We start from the raw sequence: 18061 nt of genomic DNA on the forward strand, positions 1-18061 counted from the left end.
CAGCAGGTGTTTTGCTAGCTTGCCTGTGAGTATCCAGCCACAAAATAGTCACCGGTCTATTTCTTGATTAAAACCAAAGGAAATGTGACTATAAATACGGCTGTTCATGTGGAAGACACTGCAAGGGATATGTGAGGCACCTTGATTTCTGATGGTAAGAATGTGATTAACACACTGCAGAGACCCTAAGGACATAATAACTCTAAATCCAGAGATAGATAATAATGATAAAAGGGTAATAATAATAAAAGTATTTTCAATAATCCCCCAAACCTAGGACACGTTTCCAGGCCCACTGGAGCATCTCTAAGTCTCTTCCCTGGCATTCCTGCCTGGGAGCACTACCAAGCAGTTGTTGGCACTGCAGGGTTGTTAACTCCTGTTCACAACCAACAGCCTTTTACAATCAATGATACCAACAGATATATCTCTGCATTAAACATTTATTCATCAGACATGCTGAATTCATTCTACAGAAGGTTTAACAGCACCACAGGGGGCTTCTTCATAAACGTGGGATTGAAGCTTAGCTTTTCCTGTGCTATGAAGGCACAGGTGTCGACCTGCCCACAATAAAATTCAGAGGGTTTTTAGCACCTGTGTGCAGTCTGGACCTGGCAGTCCATGGAAGCTATGGTATGTACAAAATAATACTTCCAGGTTTCCATTTACTGTGCAGGCTTCTGAGAGATTGGCAGTCACAGGAAGTTTCTAAGGAGTCAATAAGTAAGGCATTAAAAAACATATCATAGATATATTACCTGGACAGCCTGCTCTGAGGAACCTGCTTTGGCAGGGGGGTTGGACCCGATGATCTTTCGAGGTCCCTTCCAACCCCTACAGTTCTGTGATTCTGTGATATAAGTAATTGTAGTAATTAATATCCTGTGCTGCAAGCCAGAATCACAAAGCCATTATGCAGCTACTTTAATTGATTGGTCATTTATACACCCTTAATAGGAGCACTTGACCTATTTGTGCACTGTGTGCTCTTTCTCCCAGCCCACACATCATCCAACCCCTCTACACATGGGGATCTTCCCAGGCCAGCTGTGAATTTAGTTTTCCAGTTAGGAAAAAAATGAAGGGTTCAGGCTGCCTTTTGTCCCTAATACCTGATGGACAGAAGTAGTTGCCCAGAGCAGACAATTTGAATCCAGCCCTATGATGCTCCATCAGTGGAAGCTTTGCTCTGGATTGTGTGGCAACTTTGATATAGAAAACTGCAGGACCTCAGTGAAGAAGAAATTGTGTCTTTTTGTCCGGACTTTTCAAGTGTTTGTAGAGAAACAAAGATTAGCATACATCAGAGTGGCACAGAAAAGGCTTCCCATAATCCTGAATATGAAAATATGTCAAGAGCTGCATACAAAATGGATTTGCATACATCAGAGCTGCACATGCAGCAGCTTGACCGGGCATCCTGAAGTGCATTAAAAATGTTAATACTGAAGTATGTGGATGCTGATAATTGAATGCTGGAGAAACACACACAGGCATGCACAAAACTACGGCATCTTTTCCATTTGTCTTACTTGGGTGGTTAAAACATAAACAGAGAGAGTGCTAAGGCAGCCAGAAGTCCCAGGATATTTAAGGCCTTCCTGGTTGAAAGAGAAATTCAACGTATCACTTCTCGATAAAGAAATAATTAACAGAGGAAGATTTAGTTTATTTAATACTAAAATTTTGAACTCTAAACTGGTATCATACTATAGACCATTGAGGTTGTAAAAGATGAAATTTTAGCACAAGAAAGCAGTCACCAGTATCATCTTGCAATATACGGCATCAATGCTTTGCTCTTGCCCTGTGCAGTGCTGCCAATCTCACCCTGCCTAGAAATAAAGCTGTAGTAGGCCAGATGCTGGAAACACAGGCTTGGATTCACTCTTTTATCAATGACAAGGAGTGGAAGAGGGAACAGCTCTGTCCTTCGGATGCTGATTATTGAACGACAACGGGGGATTCCCTGCCGCTGACTGGTCCCCAGAAGCAATTTCCAAAATCTGCCTGTTTGGTACAACCTAGTGTCTTAGAAAACCAAGATCTTTTTCTCCTGTATCAACCACAGATAAATGCTGGTCCTGTCTTGCAATACAGAAGCTATTTAGCAATTCACACAAATATTACTACTACACGTAAAAGCTTGCAACAGAAAGAAAAGCTAATTCATCTCCCTGAAGAAGTATGGATGTTTCAGGCCAGGAAAGGCTATTGCAATGAACATGAGATCCCAGGGATCCCATTTTCACCCCCATGAAAAGTTCCCCGGTAGCTTTGAAGACGGGGCTTAGAAAAATGTCACCTCTTGATCTAGCATTAGAGCTCTGGGCAAGTTTTAATGGGCACAGTGTTAAAACCCAACTGTCCCAACAACTGCGGGCAGCAGCAGCCTGGGGCTTTGGGTTTGCTTTTAAATGAGCTGTCAATTTGTGTCAAAAAGTTTACTTTGCAAGTGGGAGCTCCAGGATTTTTATTCGTGTGGCCTCAATTAAGCAAAGGAAAAAGAAAAGTCATTTCACTTTTAATTAAAATGTCTCAAGGATTTGTCAGGAATTGTATACCACTAACACTTGAAAATACACTGTTCTGCTTGGCTTGGTTTTAAACAGGGTGGGATGAGTTTTTAATCTCTTCTTTTTTTAACATCTGTCTTGCTCAAAAAAAAAAAAAAAAAGTGAATGCAGAAAAATAATGACTGTACCCAGAAGAAAGCAAATAGAGCTGAAGTTCCTAGAGGAGAAATTATCAATGGCTTTTTATGCAGGAGACAGCATTGGCTCAAGGGCATCGTTGTTTTCAAGTTGCTCCAAGAGGGGTCAAGAGTCCCCAGCCCAAATCATCATCACACACTGCTATAGGGGTTCGTCCAGCACATGGTAATTGTTGTTGCTGGGCTGTTCCCATCCAGCCAGTGAGTATCAGGGGGTCCTGTGCTCTGGGGGATTGCCCCCAGATGTTTGTTTAAAGCTGTGCTTTCAGGGATCAGCATCAGAGATCTTTCTGAACTTGGAGCTGATGGAAATCATTCTCGTTCTCCTTCCTCCTGTGCTTCGTACTCCTCAGTTTCATCGACCCTGCTCTGATTTACATGCACAGCGGATTTGGTGCATCGCTGATCTGTATGAGAAATGGTGAGGGAAGTGTGGGAGCCAGGCGGCACCGGGACTCACAGTGACAGCACACGGGATACGAAGGCAAAATCATCTTGCCTGAGTTTTACAAATATGTGCAGCCATTTCTGCTCGCTGAGCTACCACCCAGAAAAGCAGCTGAGGAGGATGCTTTAGCCCTTGTAGCTATGCAGAGAGGTGCAGCTTGTGGCTGGCACTGCTGGATGACTGCCACAAAGACATTTGGCTTTTTTTCTGGACATTTGGTCACGGAAAATGTAGGAGGCTCAGCTGGGTGAGGTTCTCAGAGGCTTCCTCCTCTGAAAGGCGTCACCAGCCAGTGACTTATAGCCAGTTTATGAGATGTTTGTCTAAACTTGTTCTGAAAACACCCAGGAGAGGACATTCTCTTGCCTTGCCAATTTTTTTTTTTTATCAGGACAGGACCATTCCTAGCTTAGACAATAGAGAAAAAAAAAAAAAAAAAAGCCTACATATCTTCCCCAAACTCCCATTTTAGTAACAATCAGAATGGAGTTGAAGCAAGCCTCTCCGTTGGATGAAACACTATGCTGCAAACTTTTGGCCCTGCATCATTACGAAACCCAAGCAGGAAGCCCGAACATTTTGGTACCATTGTTGTGCATTGCCCTGGAGTGCGTGCAAGCACCCACACATTGCTGAAGCTGCACCCCAGGGGGACGAGGAGCAGGAATATCTCCCTCCTTACAGCTACAGACACCTGGGGAAACAACTTCAGCTTGGGACCTCTCGCCTCATTGACAGGACACGACATTGTGCTGGGAATTGTAGGAGAAGCTGGGGGGCTTATAGGAATTTATAAGAAAAGTCCTGAGGTGGGCAGCCAAATGGGGAAGACCACACAGTCTGCTCACAGCCACATGTATGTAGGCCACAGTGAAATCAGGGGCTGTGCTGTACCTGGGGGAGGCTATTTTGCTTTCACGCAGATACCAAAGTGGTTGAAAACAGTTAAAGGGTGTTTCCATACATTCCCCTTAGCCCCACCTTCTTTCTGCCCCGAGGTTGTGGAGGAAAGAGGAGAAGGCACAAGGAAAGAGGATTTGTCTGGATTAGCTGGGAGCAGGAAGGGTCTGAGAGAGGGCTTATAGCCCTGCTGCGGGCTTACAGCTGGAGTTAACCCTTCCGTGGGACATGCAAGGAGCGTGCGAGGTATGCACAGACCTACCCACAGCCCACAGTTCTTCTGCTCTGGACCAAACAAAGCTCCAACCATGATAAAAACAGCAAAGACTGAAAGAAAGGAGGAGGAAATCACCCCTCTTTCTCTCCCCAGTTGCCATTGCAGGTGCCCCCTCTGCAGAGCAGGGCTGGGGCTGTGAAACATCCCTGGGGTGAAACGCAGCTCCCGGCTCTCCCTGCTCGGCACAGGCAGAACCAAAACCTTCAGAAGCAGCTTTAAAAGAGAACAAGGAGTTAAATCCCACCTTCGGCATTGTCACAGCAGACAGAAGTTCATCCCCTCTGTTTTCTGCAGCCCCACCAGCCAATTTGCTGCTCAGTCCCATCTTTACAGTACTTGGCCCTGATCTGCAAAGCCTGTGACTTGACAGGTGTTGTGCATCACTTCAAATTGGCCGGACATCTCTAAATGACTTCAGAAATACCAGCCTAAGTAAGGAATGAAAATAGAGCTGTAAGCAAGCAAAAAAAAATTAAATAAATAAATCCTAGTAGTCCCAGACAAAACAAACAAAACCTCTATTAAACAATCCCCGGAAACACCAGTCTTGAAGTGACAAAATCTGGGCAGCATTTTCTGCTGCTCAATGTCAAACAGGTAACTTTGGCCTGTGTGCTCATTGCAGTCATTAGGTGCATCTGAGATGTTGGGGGCTGAGTTTCTAGTGATGCTGAGAACCTGCACCTTACTGGTTTCCACAGTTTTGGCCACTTGACACCCCTAATAGCTGATGCAGAATCCCTCAGGAGAAAAACAGGGTTGAAGCTTCAGACAGGGCATCCATGGGCATCTGTCCTATTGCCACCATCACGGTTTTTGAGGCAGAAAGCATCCATTCCCAACTCCACTGCTACACCACCCTGCTCCTCTCCTTTCCCTGCCCAGGAGTTTGAAATTAAATTATTAGGAGCTGGAGAAATAACAGAAATATTGCTTTGTCCTCTGCAGACCTTTCTAGCCTCCAATGCAAAGCACCAGGGCTTTGGATCGGCTGGGTCCTTGCACTTGTGAGGCAGCCATCCCTGGCAGGAGGAAATCAGTTTAGGATGGAGTTGGCTGCTGTTCCCAGTGCTCATTGCCAAGCCTGATGCCGCCCATAGTAAACTCGGTGGTGTAACGGACCACCGTAGGACTGAAAAGGAAGCATAAGCTATGCAAGGGCTACCAACAAGGGGAATTAGTTTTGCAAATGTATGGTCAGTGTCCTAATACCAGGAAGGTGACTCGAAGTCTGGAAATGTGTTTTAAGGCTTCTCTGGTCCCGATACAAAGCCTTGTGCATGTGTGTGGCTCCTCTCCATCCCAGCTCCATCCCCTTGCCATGCATGCAAGCACTGCATCTAGCCCTCAATAGAAAATCCCCTGTGCAGTCAAACAGAAAATGCTAAATAACCCACAGCTGGAGTTTGGGACATTCCCTGCAGTGGGACATTTAATCCCACTGCCACTTTCACACTTGCTTGGTTTGCAGTGGCTGCAACAGCTCCTGCTGCAGAGCTTTCCCTCTCCCAGCCATCTCTGCTGATGCTCATCATCAGAGCTGCTCATTTGAGTTACTGCTCCTCCAGTACGATATCCCTGATCTGTATGGACCCTGGAGTTAAGGGTTTGCATGCTGCTTTTTATAACTTTACCACCAATTTCTCAGAGCCTTTTCTCCCACTGGTCTGGACAGGATTAACCACTACAACTTGATTGGGTTGCTATGGCAGTAATAAGGAAAAAAAAAAAAAAAGTAAATTCTTTTTCTTTTTAAATAAAAAAATATAAAATCAATAATTGGCATTACTGTGTAAGGTCTTTGACATTAATTAAAAATAAATGTTAGAGCTGTTCAAATAACAGTGAATTTATGGCAGCAGGCTGCATGCTGCTGCTGAAGCCTGTGTGGTTGTCTCAATACACCCAGAAAACAAGAAAAGTATCAGGGCCTGCAGTTTGCATTTTATTGCCTAGGAAAATGAATGTGTAAATAGCAATAAAACGCACAATTATTTAGCACAAAGCCAAAACACCCCACAGCATTTACAGCCTGATGGATGGCGCGCCTGCCCGCTCTAATTTACCATAAAACAAGAAAGACAAGGACAGGAGAAAATAAACAATGGCTCCTGCCACTATGATTAGCTCCAAGACGCCAGGTGAGAACAGACTCTCTCTGCAGAAGGGAACACTTTGCCTCTTTGGCTGATTTTTCACTTATTATCCAGCCTGGGCTGTCATGCTGGTGAATGCTTTCCACCCGTAGTATCGCAGGGTGAGCGTCTGTCTGTCCGTCCATCCCTGTGCCCCCTGCAGGACCGAGCAGGCACCCCAGGGTGAGGGGTCAGGAGGGGGTTAGTTGTTAGGCAGCCTTGTACCAGATCGGTTGCTGGAGAAGAAAAATGCTTGCTGCCACAGGATTGAGAGGTCAACTGTCAGGGGCATCGTCTGTGACAGGAGAAGAGCTGGGAAGAGCATGGAGAGCCTAAAACAGGATGGATGGGGGGGAAAGGTAAAAGTCCTTCAGTGCCATCTGTTCAAAAGAAAGGAGAGAGAATGAAGGAAAAAAAAAAAAAAAAGGCATTTGAAAGACTTAATGGGACAAAGTGAGCTGCAGAGGGTAATGTAAGTCACTATGGATTGGGAAGCAGGGGACCATAGGTGGACATGCTCTGTGGGTCTCACCCAGCTGCTGGGACGCTCTCCTTCATCTCAAACTTTCAACTCACACTTTTAATTTCAAAGTTACATTCTTTTGATGAGCAACCCCTGTGCAGGGAGTCGCCCCACCGCTTCTCTCCCCCTTGCCTCCTCAGTTACCAGGCTCCCAATTGAGACATCACAATTAACTGCCTAAAGGCAGGCAGTGTGAATAACCTGGAGTGCAGGGGAAGGATTTATCAGCTGACAACAAACACAGATTTTTTCACTGCTGAACTTGTGACTGTATCTTGATCCTGCTCCAAGTTCAAGTGAAGCCAGCTGAGTCTTCCAAATGATTTCTACGAGCAGATTTATTAAAAAAAAAAAAAAAAAAAAACTCTTCCCTTTTTTTAAAATTCAGGATTAATTTTAAGATTTCTCCTGTTTACAACAGTGGGCATTATGTATTATATTATATTATTATATAGGACACCTCCTATATCCAACAGAGCCAGGGCAGAAAAATACAAAATAACCAACCAAAGATGGGGACGTTTTATCCACATTTATTCCTTTCACTGAGAACTCCAGAAGCAGGCCCTGCAAGGGTCTTTCTCGACCAGGGGGACCTGTGAACAATTTGTGATGTGGCTTCTCAGACCTGGTTCAAAGCCCAAAGTCAACACGAAAGCTTCTAGCAGCATGGGCCATGATCTGGCGTCAATTATCATGCTTCAATATAGAATCAAAAGTAGAAAGACAAATACTGAGTCCTGCCCTTCCCCACGTTTCCCTGTATAAGAGGGGAAAAAAATAAATCCATAACAATCAGTATGACTGCCTGCTTGGATTTGAAAGCTAACAGTAAGTAGTACATCCGTCTTTTAGTTATTAACATAACTAAGCTTATTGCATAATGCCTCTTTATTTTTGGAAAGAAGCCCTTTCTACCTGTCCCAGCAGCACATTACTGAGTTGGCAGGATCCAGGAGCTTTTGAGCAAACAAGGGATTTTCTTCCTACCACAATCAGTTATCAAATATTTTCTTCTGAAAGTCTGGGTCACCAATTACCCAACTTTTTGAAAGAAAAGCCCTTTGATATTCCCCTTGACCAGCTGCACGTTAGCTTCCATTTCCTTTGGCTGTGTGCTCCTGCACTTTGCCCATTCTACTCCCTGGAGCTGGTCCTGGTCCATGAAGAGGACAAACCCACCAGAATACCTTGGTTCAGTTTGGGCACATACAGGAGCTTGACCCCCAGAACACCTGATCCTTGCACCACCAAATGATCTGCAGCAGCTGAGGACTTCTTGCTGAGTAGTGAGAGCTTCTCTCTGCTATTCTGTGCTGCGCCTCGAGTAATAGGAAAGTCTGGTGGTATAGTCTGAATAGTCAGTCCCACCGTGCCTATCATCCAGGGTTTATATTCCTCAGCTCAAGCCTCATAAAATGCCCAATCACTGGTCTTTGAGCAGCAAATCAACATTTCAGAATTTACTCTTGCTTGCATGCAACACTATCAATCACATACAATATATATTTTATAATCCCTCCCTTTGATTTAACCTTATCATTGTACAAAGAGCACAGCAATGAAGCAACAGGGGGGAAGAAACAACATCAGTGTGTACCAGAATATGAACAAGGAGAAGATATTAAAGTTTAGGGTGTGTATCTCTGAAAGGGCTTCTCAAGTGTTTTTTTTTTGTTGTTGTTGTTGTTTTTTTTTTTTTTTTTTTTTTTTTTTATGGAGACAAGAGCACAGCCCCTGCTCCATGCCTTGGGATGTCTTAGCCCTGCTGTACTTACAACCCTGGTAGAAAGAAGAGGGCTGAACACATTAAGCTTTCTGCCTCTGCCTAGTCTAGAGATGTCCTAGCAGGGAGAGTCAACAGCACAGGAGTGCTTTAGCACAACAAATAAGGCACTATTTGGCACTTTAAGTGGCTCCTAATGTCCCTCCACAAAAGTGCAATGTGCTGTCATCATGACAAGGGATGCAACAGATGCCTTTATCTCTAATTGCACTGAAGAGATACCTATCTCAGTGCAGGCTCTGCCCAAAGGCAAAACCAATCTCAATCCCTCCTGAGGCAAGTGCTAGTCCAAAATGTCCTTTTTTCTGTGCACTGAAAAATGTTTCTAGCTTGTAAATTCATGGCAGGGGTTCAAAATGTCTCCCAGAAGCTCTTTCAGCCACAGCCACAAATATGGTTTCACTCTTCAAATGCTGCATTGGCAGTAAAATCAAAGCTTCTCCACCGCTTGGCCGTTACAGTTTGGAAACAAATTTCTTTGGCTCAGATTTCCCCAGTCAACCTAATCCCTGCGAGCTATCAATCGCATCTGACTGCTTAGACGAAGGCATAAATCCAAATGTATTGCTGGTCTACAGAGGAGTAACCCCTTGGTTTTGGTGCTCTTGTGAGCTTTTTCTCAAAGGTGAATTCCTCTGAGTAACCCATTTAGACAGAACAGTTCTCTCTCCTGGCCTGCTATTGAACTGCCTAGGATACAGTTAAATGCAAGGAGGCAAAACAGTAGTATTGACTGTCCTTTGTCTGCGTTTATTTAATTCTGTAAAGCAAACAGTTTGTGTGAAACGCGCTCCTCGTAATAAAATCGTATTGCACATTTGCTTATAGAGGGTCACCAGGGACAGCAAATGCGCCTGTACTCAGCAATAAATGTTGGATTTCAGGTTGCACAGCAATTATTCAAAATGAGAGAGACTATTGGATCCAAGACTGCTGCCCTTTAGGACTCAGCCTGTCAAGATGCATTGCTCTGTACTTTTTATCCAAGTGGATTTCATCTCCACGCTGTTATTGCTGGGTGCTATTCAAGCTTTTAAGTCCAAGCTGCACAGAGCTGGAAAAAACAGCATTTGACTTCCAGACTGCCCATTCTTTGTTAAAATGATCATTTTTTAAATGATTATTATTATTTATCAATATGCCTTAGCGTATTAAAGGAGCAATATTTGAAATGCATGGATGGGTTACTCTGAGAGGGCAGAGAAAGAGAGATTTCGGTTTAATCACCCCTAAAATTGTTTCTTCCCTAGCTTTAAAAATTCTGCAGCATTAGTCATCACGGGGAAGTTACATTACTACCATATATTTATTTATCTGTTTTATATACTTACTTTGGACATTTATCAGGAATCTGGTATTTCTTTCTTTTCTGAAATTAAACAAGGAGTCATTAATATATATTACGTGTGTATCTCCCCACAGATCCTTTCTCGACATTTATTACCTATCCAGCTTTGCACTTGATACACTTGTACATATTGCTCACCAAAAACAAATATAACAAAATTCCACAGAGCTTAAGTGCATGTAGAGATGTGTGCCACTTCCCCTTCAAGATTTAATCAATGCACTGCCACCTCAGCCCTGACCAGATGATCAGTCAACACAGCTCTGAGTAATATCTTGGAAAGTCTGAGCCCACAGACAATTACAGACCACTTAATCACAAAATTTAATCAAAATAATAATTAGGCGATGCATCCTGTTTAATGCACAAGGATATGCTCCTTCCAGCTCCCACTGCCAGATCGGAACTGAACACATGAATGAGGAAAGAATCAGTGAAGTCAACAGACTATATCCTTGATGACAAAGGAAAAGCCAAACTCAAATGCCTTGGCAAATCTTGTGCCAGCCAAAAACCCGGCCCTACAAGCTTCTTCCAAAGCTTTATTTATTCAGGACAGCAACATATTATTTTTAGTTGACCAGGCTTGAGAGATAAAGCTCAGGGTCCTGGCCCATTAGATGCTATACTGATGCTTAGTAAGCACTTCTTGCTCAGATAAACCTTGCCCTGCAGAATGGTCAAGGATGGAAAGGAAAAGTTCCATTAAGTGACTTTTTGAAGGTCAAAACAAAGAATACAAGTCTACCAGCTGACTGTCAATCATTCTAGCCACTGCACTACGCTGTCTGTTGGGTCAGCTTTGTAGGTCTAGGCAAAGAGTTACATGAGTCTGCCGTTAACACGTTTTTTTTAACAATGTTGTATTTTTAAAGAATGTTGTATTTACTGTAAGCTAAGCAAAGTCACTTTCTGGGATGGATATTCGTAAGAGGATTTTTCCACATTTTTACCAGCTCCAAAGTGCTGTGTGGGTCTCCTTGTTCGAGTCAAATGACATCCACACATCACTGAGATGGCGAAACAGTGGTGGTGCTAATGCATTTGTAAACATTAAAAAGCCCAGAAACACAAACTCTTGGAGAAAGAGCAGAGGAGTGTAGAAAATGGATTAGATGACCCAATAGGTCACTTCCACCTCTAAATTCCAAAAAACTTCTGAGTTAAAAATAGGATGAAAAGTTGATTTTTTTTCCCTTTAAATCAGTGCTGTGTTATAGGCTGAGAGGGTCACATTAGCTAGAGATCACAAGTAGCTATATACACTTTGTCTGCGTAGAGGGAACGTGTCTGGGACAGGGTGCTAAAAACTACTTTGTCCTCAGAGCAAGGATAAGCTTGTTTTAAAGATCTGTTGGACAGCTTTATTTATATTATATTTATATTTATTTATAGTATATTTACAGTCACAGTGGTCTGAAATTAGATGTAAATCATTTGAAACCATACACTAATGGAGTCACCACCCCTGGAAGTCTTTAAAAGATGTTTAGATGTAGAGCTTAGGGATATGGTTTAGTGGCGACTGTTAGTGTTAGGTCAGAGGTTGGACTCGATGATCTTGAGGTCTCTTCCAACCTGGAGATTCTGTGATTCTGTGATTCTGTAATATTAGCTGCTACCTACTCTTCTGGCTGTATGTGGTTTGCTGCAAAAAGGGGAGGAAAAGCCTAGGCAAGGTGCATGCTTTCATCAAACACCTTTATCTTACTTCTCTCCCTGCAGCCAGTTCACACCAATGGGGGATATGGGCCAACATTTTCCTTCTGAGAAATGAGAAACTTCTCATAGGAGCCAGCATAAAATGAACTCTACAGATGGGTGGGGAAGAGAGATCTTTTCTCAAACACAGAAGACTACAAAAAAAAAAAAAAAGAAAGAAAGAAAGAAAAGAAAATGTAGAGCTGAATGATGGTAACATTTCAATCTTCACAGCCTCTGTTAGCTGTGATGAATCCCTTTTGTAAATTCAGCGTCTTGAGCTGCAAATGCTTATCAAGAGTGTTATTATCAGTCATTGTGAGTCTGCAAACAAAAATTCCCACTGTATTTTAATGGCTGCTGGCCATATCTATCAAAAAGAGAACTCTAACAGACATACAGTTACCATTGTTCAAATTTTAATGAATATATGGCATTCCCATTTATTATTTAAGTGACATTCAGACGCAGTTTCAGTCAAAGCTACCTTTTCATAAATGTTATTAGCTACAAATGTGCCTTTAAGAAAATATTACACTGTGCAAAAATAAAGTGTTGTACTCATAATCAAGGGAAAATGAACAGAAAGAACTAAAATCCACAGTGATACAGTCTAAACTTACTATTCACTCAAAAACCTCTTTGATTTTAATGGGAGCTTTCTCAGAGCCTGCAGAGGAACGCAGGCTCAGGCCTGTTGGGCACACAGAAAGGCACAAGAAACACCTTCTCCGAACTATTTTGGCTCACATGCAGACTTGTGTATGGTTACTTGAGTCAGGATAGGTCTACCTGTGGTCATTTTGACCACAAGTCAATAATGCTTCCTGCAAATCCGATATACATGACCCTCTGGACAGCTTTACATTCATTATCCAACTGTTTGGACCACACACTTTGGAAAACACTGTATATTAGTGTTTGGAGGGCTGAGTGGGATTCAATGCATCTAGGGCTCTGATTTTCTCACCAACACTTGTATTTTTGATAGACTTCTGAGCTGAGGCATCTGAAGTTAGGGACTCAGAAGAGAAACATGCTAAATCTAGTCAGGTTGCAAACTCTGGCCCCAGACTGCTAGCTATCCAAGCCAGCCAGCAGCTATTTATTTTCCCTAAATTAATCCCAGCTCAGCGAGACACTTAAGCACACATCTAACTTTATAAAGACAGAGTGGGTTTTCCACTCACTTAAATAATGCAGATGCAAATGCTCTGCTGAATCAGGTCTATAAAAATCCAAGAGCAGTCAGTAATAAATATCGTGCCATGCAAGAGTCATCTCTGCTCCACAGTCACAGTTTGCAACCTGTAATGATGGTGCTGTGGGGTTGCCTCTGCTTCTCTGCATCCTCCTCTATTCCCTGGTTGTGCAGAGACGGGCTGAGAGCCTCACACACTCCTCCTCCTCTCTCTGTCTGGGAATAAGATGTGTCTCGATATAGAAGACATCTATTATGCAAGATTTATCTTGTGTTTCCCTGCCCTGCTCTTCTAACCATGCATTCAAGATAGAGTGGTGGCAGTGCATCAGCTGGGTGTCTGAAGCTGAAGGGGCAGAAGCAGAGGTGGTTTATTTGCCAAAGCAGAAGGTTTTTCTTCTGCAGCAATTTTGTGTTAAATTGGCTTTATTTCAACTAGGACAAATGAGCAAACCTCAGGATAAATGTAAATGATACCTCCTTGGAGCTGGGATCCTGCCTTGACTAGCAGTATATATGCTGCATGCTGAAGAAGGTGAAAATGGTCCCTGCTAAGCCTGGTCAGCTCTGATAGACTCTGCTGCAGGAAAAGGTCAGAGTTAAAACCAACAAAAAGAGACTAAGATGGATGCCTGAGTGCAAACTTGCATGTCTGATACCCTCTGCTTAGCAGTGCTCTTCCCGCGCTGGCACCTAAACTCTGCATGGACATTGCCTTAAAGGAAAACAATATAATAATAGTAATAATAGTAATAGGTCCCCAAAGGTGCTCAGAATGATGTCCCTGAACACTGCCTCTGGACAGGACTGAGCATTTAGCATCTGTCATTGCTGCACACAGCAGACACCTGAAAAACAGGCATTGATCAGACCTCGGGGTCTCAGCATTGCCAGTGTTGTGCCTAACAGATATGGACAAAATGGGCTTAAAAGAAAAGTCAACCACAGGCATCAGTTTTGTTGAAAAGGAGACTGAGGGATCATCACCAAGTGCTCAGACAGGACACACGAGTTACATCCTCCTCTTCCACCTGGGAGGATTTCCACTGCTGTATCTCACCTGCTGGATTAAAAATCTGTGCCCCAAAAGAAAACAGCCAGATCTGCTTGTCAGGTTTTGTCTTGGTGGGATGTAGCTCTTGGAGATACCTTTGGGTGAAGGTTCAAGGTTCAGGATGCGGAGCACAGGAAAGGTGGCTTCTCTGTAGGCTTCAATGAAGCCTTTAAAAATGTGTGAATTCATGCACATACAGGTCCTTTAGAGGATCTGGCCCTGGCTGATAAATGACATGTATGTGATAGCTACTGGCTGAAGGAGAAAAATAATAATCAGAAAATAACCCACTAACATTAACTGATTCAATAGCTTCAGGAGATGCACCATCAGCATCCAAAAGAAAGATTGGGAGATGGAGAATTGTTCTGGGGCACAGCACAGTTTCATCAGAGTAAACCTGGATCAATTCAGCCTTTTCTGGTGCATATTCATCCCAGAGAAACACATCAGTTTCTCTATGCATCAATAATGAATTTTTTCCTACACTCTGGGTAGGCCCTTCACAGATACTCACCATTTGATCCTGCGGGTTTGTCTTGGTAAAGAAGTTGCAGTGGGAGGTTGTTATCCTCCGGCATGGGTGGAATCTGTCACTTCTGTCATTTTAAAAGGCTATCATGAGAAGGCATCTCACCCAGGCTGCAAGATGAAGCATCTTAATCTTAAAACTCTTCTGTTCTGCAGGATTATTTCCATGCAGACAGAGGTAAGAAGCTCTCGCTCCATTCCTGCTCATTGGGTAGGAGTCAAAATGATCTCTAAATCATGAATTTACAAGCCAGGTAATTTCTCAGTGCCTTCATTTTCAATTTCTCATGACATAAAAACTAAAATTAAAGCATTATTAAGGGGTTAAGGGTCAGCCGTACAGCCAGCCAACTGGCTGGCAATGAACCCACCTGGAACAAAGAGATCCCAAAATAAACTTTTTTAACGAGGAGGATGGAGAAAAGCCAAGCAGAAGTTGCAGAGGACACCTCATTAAAGAAATTGATAAGCCTAAGTCAGGTCAATCTGTTTAAGTAACTCAATGGCTTCAGTCGGATAGGAATAGATCTGTTTAATTTGCCTTCAGAAGAGGAGCAGTGCAGCAGTGGAGGAGCCCTTGAAGGGAGCTGTAGGCTCCTCATAAATGTTGGTCATCATGTGGGGAGTCATGCCTGTGGTTTACTCCTTTGGAAGACGGATATCTCACACTGAGTGAGCCGAGGAAGCTGCAGGCAGCTCTGTAGTGTGCACTGATACCTTGGGACCTTTCCTGCTTAGCCACACAGCCTGACCCACGGGCTCAGGACCAACCAAAAATGCCCATCATGAAAGCACGAAAAATAAAATTGAAAGATACAAGCCAGACTGCTTTCTCTTTACACCTTTGCAGCACAAGGAGAGGTTCAGCAGGAGCAAGCGAGCTGACACTCTGTTGGAACAAAAGCTCAAAATATGCTTTTTGTTTTCGAAGTCCAGCCCAGGGGCCCCGAGTGGGAAAATAAATTCTCGCAGTGCAGAAAGGCCACACGATGAACTGCCTGGCCTCCGTCAGGATGTCCTCTCTGTTTTTGTCTGCCCATGCTGACAGTGGGGTTGTCACTATCTGAGAATTTCCGTAATGCTGAGCACAGCACAGCCACCAGCCTGGGGACTGCCAGCAGCCAACAGCATCCTGCTAATGACTGCTGCTCACCGGGCAATGGATCAGCAGTAATTATCAAACCGCCGCCAAGCTCAGAGACCTCGTTTGCAGGTAGCGGGGTGACCCTACTGATACAACTTTGGGGCTTACTTCTTCACTGAGTGGAAAAACAACATCTTTAAGTAATTGCATGGTTTGGTAATAGGTAAATAAGAACTTTGCTTTAAAATATATATATGTAAAATGAGCCCAGTGCTGTTTTTATGAGGCAAATCTCAGCAGCAACCCAATAGGAGGTTTTGTCATGCTTGGACTTAATCTACCTTTTAGAGATGTTATATAATAAATTATCATAATGATTAAGAGCCAAACACAGCATAAATGGAGTCCCTGTCACCCAGGCTTCAAGCAAACATTAAGCTTTATGATGTATGAGCGTACTAGTAATGAATAAGTACGTCTCTCACAGGCTTTTCTTCTTTGCAGGCATACTCAGAGGGGTTTGGTACATGACAGCAGCCCCAGCCGTTAAATACCCCTCAGTCAGGCCTCAGAAATTGTGAGGTTTTGAATTCTTTGAATAGAGCTTCTAATCTTAGCATTAGGAATCCCAACACCTCTCCTATCCAGCTGATAAGAAAGTTAGAAAATGACTTTAAAAGCACAGGGAGAGCATCCCACTGCCCAAACCAACCTGAAAAGCTGGTGGTGTTTTGGTGCAACACCGCAACCATGGCACCATTTATCTCATCACTACAGCAACAGACCACACAACTAAAACCTGCAGCTCCAAAGTCAAAGCAAAACCCATTTATCTGGAACCGAGCAGACCATGTTATACCCAGAGAAAAGGCACTGCATGCCAAACGAAGGCTCCCCATTTTCATGAAGGGGCCATGCCACTTCTTCGTGCCATTTTCTGGGGGTCCCAGCCACTTTGTCCTGCACCAGCATCGCCTGCCCTCCCCAAGCACAACAAGGACCCTCAGCATCCCACCGCCTACACAAGCACTGTCCACTTTGGGATGAAAGGGAGAAAACCAAGGAGCTGCACAGGTTGGAGGGAAGAGGATATTTTAGCCATGGTTTTTGGCTAGATGACTACTATAGATCATTAAGCTGTTCTCCTCTGGCTGGATTTATTGTTGACTCAACAAAAGAAAGTGCAGACGGCTGAGTACCTGCCAAGCCTGAGCAGAGTGTTTGCGCCAAACGAAAAAAAATAAAAAAGTCAATGCACAGTCAGAAGGAAGCCATAGACACTTGTTTTCTCTTACACCTGCAAAAGCGAAACTAACTTCCCTTTTCACTTAATGGAAAGCCCGCAAATGCAGAGCCAAGGAAAAAAACGCCCCTCACACTATCAATACTGAAAGCAGATGTTCAAAAATTCCACCCCTGTTCAAACTTCTCCAAGTTTAACGCATTTTGATTCACCTTCTTTTAATGACTTGCAGTTCCTCTTCCAGGGGACGTAAAGGGTAAAGCAATGAGAAGCGGAAAGGCAAACCTGATGAATTCTCCCTGTCCCAAGAAGCCAGCTCTGAGGTGGTGGAGGCAGCAGCTGCTCACCTGGGCAGAAAGTGGAGGAATTGCTTGCATCTCAAGAGCGGAGAGAGATGGGTGATGTGGATCTGTAGAGCCCAGGCTAGTCAAATGACTTTTTTTTCAGGGCTTTGTGCCAGAATGAAGCAGAATGAAACGGAGATAATCCGCTAAAAGAATTCCCCATGCAGCATGGGAACAGCCAGATGCTTCCTGTGCTTGAGATTTCAGGATGGGAAGGCTACAGAGCAGGGCACAGGTTCGACATGGTCATCGGCAGCAGGTCAGGGGGAAAAAAAAAAAAAAAAAAAAAAAAAAAAATACAATACGAAAGCAGAACTACAGGCCAAGTGCTTTCTGCTAGGAAGTTGTCACTCCCTGGGGTCTGGCATTGAGAAACAGCAGCAGCCAGAGGACCGTAGAGCCATCCAAGTGCAAAGCCACATGCAGGCAGACAGCAGTTTGGGGACTGAGAGAAACCAGATACTCATGAATGGCTCCGCACGAGCCTCGGAAATATGGAAAGCATCACCCTGAAGCATACTTTGCATTTGCAGCAACCCAAAATGCCAATGGATTTTCTGTAAAAGCTACCAGAATAAAAATAATAATAATAATCATCATCATCATGATAATAATTTAAAAACAGCCAGTTAAAATGGCATATAGTAGCTTTTATTTTTTTCCTTCAATTGTTTTTCAGGAAGTATCTGTATTTTGAAAGTCTCCTGATCATCCACCTCAGTCATTTTAGACCTCAAAATAACTGCCTGCAACTTAGGGTTTATTTATTT

At 43.5% G+C, this 18061-nt stretch overlaps 1 protein-coding gene across 7 annotated transcripts in view; it reads right to left on the reverse strand.

Annotated features, from left to right (window-relative positions):
* ST3GAL1 (ST3 beta-galactoside alpha-2,3-sialyltransferase 1) overlaps positions 1-18061 on the reverse strand; it is an 83694-nt gene that overhangs the window by 43607 nt on the left and 22026 nt on the right. The window contains exon 1 of one of the 7 annotated variants that reach the window (XM_082753398.1): positions 17233-17273. The exons of 5 other annotated variants lie outside the window; for them this stretch is intronic. The gene's annotated coding sequence lies outside the window, so the exon portion shown is untranslated. Of the gene's footprint in view, positions 1-10116; positions 10155-17232; positions 17274-18061 lie in introns of those variants that run through there. One more of the 7 variants, XM_082753396.1, reaches the window with a different exon arrangement.

The sequence above is a fragment of the Aythya marila genome (genome assembly GCF_965140915.1).
Source record: "Aythya marila genome assembly, chromosome: 2".
NCBI classification, from domain to species: Eukaryota; Metazoa; Chordata; class Aves; order Anseriformes; family Anatidae; genus Aythya; species Aythya marila.